The following is an 8,384-nucleotide window of genomic DNA, read 5'->3' on the forward strand; positions in this document are numbered from 1 at the left end:
GAGGATCGGATGTCGCTCGACCTTCTTTTCAAAATGGTTGACGAAGTCATCTGCAGAGAGGAGGAGGGGGAGGGGGAGGGGGATTCAGGAGGGAGGAGAAGGTGGCAAAGAGCTTCCTAGGGTTAGAGGCAGATGCTTGGAATTTAGAGTGGTAGAAAGTGGCTTTAGCAGCAGCGACAGAAGAGGCAAATGTAGAGAGGAGGGAGTGAAAGGATGCCAGGTCCGCAGGGAGGCGAGTTTTCCTCCATTTCCGCTCGGCTGCCCGGAGCCCTGTTCAGTGAGCTCGCAATGAGTCGTCGAGCCACGGAGCGGGAGGGGAGGACCGAGCCGGCCTGGAGGATAGGGGACATAGAGAGTCAAAGGATGCAGAAAGGGAGGAGAGGAGGGTTGAGGAGGCAGAATCAGGAGATAGGTTGGAGAAGGTTTGAGCAGAGGGAAGAGATGATAGGATGGAAGAGGAGAGAGTAGCGGGGAGAGAGAGCGAAGGTTGGGACGGCGCGATACCATCCGAGTAGGGGCAGTGTGGGAAGTGTTGGATGAGAGCGAGAGGGAAAAGGATACAAGGTAGTGGTCGGAGACTTGGAGGGGAGTTGCAATGAGGTTAGTGGAAGAACAGCATCTAGTAAAGATGAGGTCGAGCGTATTGCCTGCCTTGTGAGTAGGGGGGAAGGTGAGAGGGAGAGGTCAAAAGAGGAGAGGAGTGGAAAGAAGGAGGCAGAGAGGAATGAGTCAAAGGTAGACGGGGGAGGTTAAAGTCGCCCAGAACTGTGAGAGGTGAGCCGTCCTCAGGAAAGGAGCTTATCAAGGCATCAAGCTCATTGATGAACTCTCCGAGGGAACCTGGAGGGCGATAAATGATAAGGATGTTAAGCTTGAAAGGGCTGGTGACTGTGACAGCATGGAATTCAAAGGAGGCGATAGACAGATGGGTAAGGGGAGAAAGAGAGAATGACCACTTGGGAGAGATGAGGATCCCGGTGCCACCACCCCGCTGACCAGAAGCTCTCGGGGTGTGCGAGAACACGTGGGCGGACGAAGAGAGAGCAGTAGGAGTAGCAGTGTTATCTGTGGTGATCCATGTTTCCGTCAGTGCCAAGAAGTCGAGGGACTGGAGGGAGGCATAGGCTGAGATGAACTCTGCCTTGTTGGCCGCAGATCGGCAGTTCCAGAGGCTACCGGAGACCTGGAACTCCACGTGGGTCGTGCGCGCTGGGACCACCAGATTAGGTGGCCGCGGCCACGCGATGTGGAGCGTTTGTATGGTCTGTGCAGAGAGGAGAGAACAGGGATAGACAGACACATAGTTGACAGGCTACAGAAGAGGCTACGCTAATGCAAAGGAGATTGGAATGACAAGTGGACTACACGTCTCGAATGTTCAGAAAGTTGAGCTTACGTAGCAAGAATCTTATTGACTAAAATGATTAAAAATGATACAGTACTGCTGAAGTAGGCTAGCTGGCAGTGGCTGCGTTGTTGACTTTGTAGGCTAGCTGGCAGTGGCTGCGTTGTTGATTCGGGGGCTAGCTAGCAGTGTTGATTACGTTACGTTGCGTTAAAAGAACGACAATAGCTGGCTAGGTAACCTAGAAAATCGCTCTAGACTACACAATTATCTTTGATACAGAGACGGCTATGTAGCTAGCTATGTAGCTAGCTACGATCAAACAAATCAAACCGTTGTACTGTAATGAAATTAAATGAAAATGTGATACTACCTGTGGAGCGAGGCGGAATGCGACCGGGTTGTTGAGTTCTAATCGGTAGACGTTGGCTAGCTGTTGGCTAGCTAGCAGTGTCTCCTACGTTAAGGACGACAAATAGCTGGCTGCGTTGTTGATTCAGGGGCTAGCTGGCTAGCTAGCTAGCAGTGTTGATTACGTTACGTTGCGTTAAAAGAACGACAATAGCTGGCTAGGTAACCTAGAAAATCGCTCTAGACTACACAATTATCTACACAATTATCTTTGATACAGAGACAGCTATGTAGCTAGCTATGTAGACGGTGGGCGTTAGCTAGCTGGCTAGCTGCTGGGCAGATACGTTAGGACGACGAAATACGATAATTACGCAATTATCTTTGATACAAAGACGGCTATGTAGCTAGCTAAGAAGAAATTGCTAAGATTAGACAAATCAAACCGTTGTACTATAATGAAATGTAATGAAATGTAATGAAAAGTTATACTACCTGCAGACCGAAGTGCAGACCGAAGTGCAGACCGAAGTGCAGACCGAAGGTGCAGACCGAAGTGTAAGATGTTAATGTATGGCTCCACGGTCCACGAGTTTTCTAAATGAATTTCCTTATTTTGACCATTTCACTGTAAATGGTATGTCATCATATTCAACGGAACAGTGTGTAACGTAGAATTCCAAATACTGAATTATGACAGGGAAGTATTGTATGTTTCTACTGTGGTACTCTGTTTAGCACGAGTTTAGCCCATGTAAATAATCTGTAGCCAATGTCCCTGTTTCCAGCTACACAGTTTCTTCATTGTACATCATAATATCAATCAATAAAACCCTAAATGTTGTCTTTAATGTGATGCCTCTTGGCAGTGAACTTGGTAGGGGAAACTCCCATGAAGTCAAGGGCCAATTATACAGCTCCCTACCCAGAACAATCATGGTCCACACAAACGGCAACACAGTCGTGAAGAGGGCACAACAATGCCTCTTCCCCCTCAGGATGCTGAAAAGACTTGAGTCCTCAGATCCTCAAAAAGTTCTACAGCTGCTCCATGAGAGCATCTTGACTGGCTACATCACTGCTTGGAATGGCAACTGCTTGGCATCCAACTGCAAGGCGCTACAGAGGATAGCGCGTACAACCCAGTACGTTACTGGTGCCGAGCTCCCTGTAAACAAGGACCACTATACCAGGCGGTGTCAGAGGAAGGCCCTACAACTTTTCAAAGACTCCAGCTTCTACCCCCAAGCTATAAGACTGCTAAATAGCTAGTTACTGTTTATTATCTGGCCCTACCTATATGTACATGTCTACCTCATGTCAACTCAGTACAGGTACCCTGTGTATATAACCAAGTTATTGTTGCTTATTGTCTATTTATTCCTTGTTTTCTTACCTAAATTATTTAGACTAGTTCTCCATTTAAAAAATAAATCACTGCATTGTTGGGAAGGGCCCACTAGTCTGCACCTGTTTTTAAGAAGCATGTGACAAATATAATTTGATTGATTTGATTTGATTTTGAATCCCTAGCCCTGAACTCTGCTCTTAGTTACAGTGGGGCAAAAAAGTATTTAGTCAGCCACCAATTGTGCAAGTTCTCCCATTTAAAAAGATGAGAGAGGCCTGCAATTTTCATCATATGTACACTTCAACTATGACAGACAAAATGAGAAAAAAAATATCCAGAAAATCACATTGTAGGATTTTTAATGAATTTATTTGCAAATTATGGTGGAAAATAAGTATTTGGTCACCTACAAACAAGCAAGATATCTGGCTCTCACAGACCTGTATGTAAGAGGCTCCTCTGTCCTTCTTTAAGAGGCTCCTCTGTCCTCCACTCGTTACCTGTATTAATGGCACCTGTTTGAACTTGTTATCAGTATAAAAGACACCTGTCCACAACCTCAAACAGTCACACTCCAAACTCCACTATGGCCAAGACCAAAGAGCTGTCAAAGGACACCAGAAACAAAATTGTAGACCTGCACCAGGCTGGGAAGACTGAATCTGCAATAGGTAAGCAGCTTGGTTTGAAGAAATCAACTGTGGGAGCAATTATTAGGAAATGGAAGACATACAAGACCACTGATAATCTCCCTCGATCTGGGGCTCCACGCAAGATCTCACCCCGTGGGGTCAAAATGATCACAAGAACGGTGAGCAAAAATCCCAGAACCACACGGGGGGACCTAGTGAATGACCTGCAGAGAGCTGGGACCAAAGTAACAAAGGGACTCAAATCCTGCAGTGCCAGACGTGTCCCCCTGCTTAAGCCAGTACATGTCCAGGCCCGTCTGAAGTTTGCTAGAGAGCATTTGGATGATCCAGAAGAAGATTGGGAGAATGTCATATGGTCAGATGAAACCAAAATATAACTTTTTGGTAAAAACTCAACTCGTCGTGTTTGGAGGACAAAGAATGCTGAGTTGCATCCAAAGAACACCATACCTACTGTGAAGCATGGGGGTGGAAACATCATGCTTTGGGGCTGTTTTTCTGCAAAGGGAATAGGACGACTGATCCGTGTAAAGGAAAGAATGAATGGGGCCATGTATCGTGAGATTTTAAGTGAAAACCTCCTTCCATCAGCAAGGGCATTGAAGATGAAACGTGGCTGGGTCTTTCAGCATGACAATGATCCCAAACACACCGCCCGGGCAACGAAGGAGTGGCTTCGTAAGAAGCATTTCAAGGTCCTGGAGTGGCCTAGCCAGTCTCCAGATCTCAATCCCATAGAAAATCTTTGGAGGGAGTTGAAAGTCCGTGTTGCCCAGCAACAGCCCCAAAACATCACTACTCTAGAGGAGATCTGCATGGAGGAATGGGCCAAAATACCAGCAACAGTGTGTGAACCTTGTGAAGACTTACAGAAAACATTTGACCTCTGTCATTGCCAACAAAGGGTATATAACAAAGTATTGAGAAACTTTTGTTATTGACCAAATACTTATTTTCCACCATAATTTGCAAATAAATTCATTAAAAATCCTACAATGTAATTTTCTGGATTTTTTTCCTCTCATTTTGTCTGTCATAGTTGAAGTGTACCTATGATGAAAATTACAGGCGTCTCTCATCTTTTTAAGTGGGAGAACATGCACAATTGGTGGCTGACTAAATCCTTTTTTGCCCCACTGTAACTGAGAGGTAATGTGTTCAGGTTCACCAACCAGAACCCAGGGAGAAGCAGGGTTTGATGAGCTTGTTTCAAAAACCCATTGTGGCTATTTGAATATAACCCAGATACACATGTTGAACTAAATGGTTTTCTCTTCTCATCTTGTGGCTTTCCCTGGCCTCTACAGTATATTCATTCATAGATGTGTCATGCCCCAATAACTGCTTCCTTACATATGCATATTTTCTGCTTCTTTTTCCCATTCTGTTTTCTTGATAGTTAATTTTCTATTCTTGTCAATATTCATGCATACATCATTGGGTTTGTTTTGTTTGGGACGGTTTTGATTATTCCTGGAGTTCTGGTTTTGTTGCTGCACTCTGGTTCTTTGTGAGGCATTCAGTAATAAACTACTACATCTCTAGATGCTTTTATAGTTTATTTCATGGTTGTAAATGAGGTTATTCAAAAATATATACGTTTAGAGCTAAGGTCAACATCCTATCACAATGCTCAGGGCTTTACTTATGTATTTATCAAAATATCAAGGTTGTCTTTTGTTTTTGGAGGTAATTTAAAAATCTAATCTCTGAGATCTAGTTATGTCTGGATGGTAGAATCATTCATTAGGGACATCAGAAGGAGAACGTGTGTAAGGTACAGTACACCATTCATTTAATCACTTATTTACCAGCCAAACTTGATTAGAGCACTGAGCCATTGACAGGAGCCCCGAGGGATTCTATAGAAGCCTCTGAAACACTATATGCACTAATTGAGTTTAAGGGTGAGGCAATTAAAACGATGAACACTATTCATGCACTACAGTTTAACAAGAGGAAACATTTTAGTATCAGCAGTGCATGTTCTCGAAGGACCTACTCAGACCGGTTGTCCGCAGACAAATAGTGAGAAATGGATGTCATTACATCCCCATAAGAGGTAATGATAATGAGCACATAATGTCTCCTCTGCATCTTCCCAAGACGCATCAATCATTTTCTGATACATACGATCATACAACAGGATGATTGATGCACACTACTGCTGGATAGCTTGTTTGTCTTGATTCTTCCTTAGCAGAAAAGTAGAAAAAGAACATGAAGTTGTGACTGGAGAACTTGTGAACACAGACAATGGAATGAATTCCACCACCAGTGAGTATTATTCTACATCCCACACTAACATCAAACGCTAACATCTATTTGTTGCCTTGTTTCTTATCGTATTACAAGACAAAGACCACTGTTAGTAAGGCTTGAGTGACGTGGGTAAATATGTGAATGTACTGTATGCACACGAAGATGAATACCCGGCTGCACTCACACCCACCCATGCATCCTCACCTTCACATGCACAAACACACACATACAGTTGAGGTATAGGCTACATGCTAAGTCTGGATCTGAGGAGTGCATAAAAGCTTTTCCAGTTGAGAACATGGCGATGATGAGTAACTAACACAGGAGCAGAGTCGTTCGTTTATAGACTCAGTTGTTGCTGCCGCTGCCTTCCACTGCTCTGCCTGGCTGCCTCACCATCCATTAGGAAATTGGGAGCTAAAACTTCACAAACTCAATTAGCTCTCTCTCTCCTTCTGATCTCTCTTTATAATCTCTCTCTCCAAATTTTCAGTAGAATGAGATACTCATTAAGGCCTACCTCTCCATCAGTTTCTTTCATAGTTTGTCAGAGGATAGAGAGAATCACATAACTTAACTCATACCACATCAACCTTCTATATGCTACGCAATTAACCCGGTAACCCTAGAATAGTAATACAATGTACCTACAGCTATAACACTAACCGTTAACCCTACAATGGTATTACAATGTACCTACAGCTATAACACTAACCTTTAACCCTACAATGGTATTACAATGTACCTACAGCTATAACACTAACCTTTAACCCTACAATGGTATTACAATGTACATACAGCTGTCATGCTAACAGCAATCCTGACCCTAACCATAGAATGGTATCACAATGTTCCTACAGCTGTCATGCTAACAGCAATCCTGACCCTAACCAAAGAATGGTATCACAATGTTCCTACAGCTGTCATGCTAACAGCAATCCTGACCCTAACCATAGAATGGTATCACAATGTTCCTATAGCTGTAATGCTAACAACAATCCTGACCCTAACCATAGAATGGTATCACAATATACCTATAGCTGTAATGCTAACTGTAACCCTGACCCTAATCTTTTAATATATCTTAACCTAACCTCAGCTGTTATCCATAACCCTGCAGAGTTGTGGTTGATAGTTTGAGCATCTACAGACCATCGATAGATGCTCTATCCAAATAAAGTGGGACCCTGGATTAGATGCTAAATCAAATGCAACAATAAATACATAAATTGTTTTTACATACAAAACATATTCAATTTGTGATGACATTCATTTAATCTAGTATTTATCAAGACTATATGAAATGGGCTCCTGAGCAGAGCAGCGGTCTAAGGCAATGCATCTCAGTGCTAGAGGTGTCACTACAGACACCCTGGTTCAAATTCAGGCTGTATTCACAACCGGCCGTGATTGGGGGTCCCATAGGGCGGCACACAATTGGCCCAGCGTTGTCTGAGTTTGGCCAGTTTAGGCCGTCATTGTAAATAAGAATTTGTTCTTAACTGACTTGCCTGGTTATATAAAGGTTAAATAAAGGTTAAATAAAAATGGGTGAACTGTGCGTTTAATACAAAATAGTTGTCTGTGTCTGCCACCTACTGGTACAAATTTGTGGAGCAGCCTGTTCAATGACGTCACTCAATAATGTGAAGGAAAATAAACCATGTTTGGATAGAAGGAGTTGGCCATAGTTTCAACTCTCATTCCATAGGAAATGAGTATTCAGTTGCTTTAGAAATGAACTTTGCCAGTTTACCATATTTCTATTTGGTACAGAGTATAATGTGAGTATGAACGTAATTGCCTGACGGGACACACACATAATTGGGGGTTAGTACACTGAAGATTATTAATAGATTATTTTTCTCACCATGTGACATTTGAAACCCATGGCCCTTTGGCAGTTTATAATAAGTGGGACAGTAACATTTGGGTTTGGGAAATAAGGATGGTAGTTAAAGGTCCAATGCTGCCATTGTTATCTCAATATAAATGTTCTGGGTAAAAATGCAATACCTGTGAATGTTTTCAACTAAAATGGTAAAGAACTAAAACTAAAATAGCTTCTTTGCAAGCAAGAATTTAGCTAGGACTTTCTGGTATTGGGCTGGGTGGGCAGGTGAAAACTGAAAACTAGATGTCGGTAGAGAGGTTAGGAACTCTCTTTCTTATTGGTCTATTAACACATTTACTGCCTGATCATGTCACCAGGCAGGACAAAACTCCACCCAAACAAAACAGGCTGAAATCTTTTTAAGCAGCTTACACTAAAAAGGAAATGAACATAATGTTCACAATTTCACAGTATTATTCCAACCTCATTCTGTGGGAAATATATATAAAACACAAAAAAATCACACTTTTGACTGCACTGGGCCTTTAATTTGTAGTTTAGAATGAAAATGAAAGTCAGGAGATTTGA

This window comes from Oncorhynchus nerka, linkage group LG7 (genome assembly GCF_034236695.1).
Source record: "Oncorhynchus nerka isolate Pitt River linkage group LG7, Oner_Uvic_2.0, whole genome shotgun sequence".
Taxonomy (NCBI): domain Eukaryota; kingdom Metazoa; phylum Chordata; class Actinopteri; order Salmoniformes; family Salmonidae; genus Oncorhynchus; species Oncorhynchus nerka.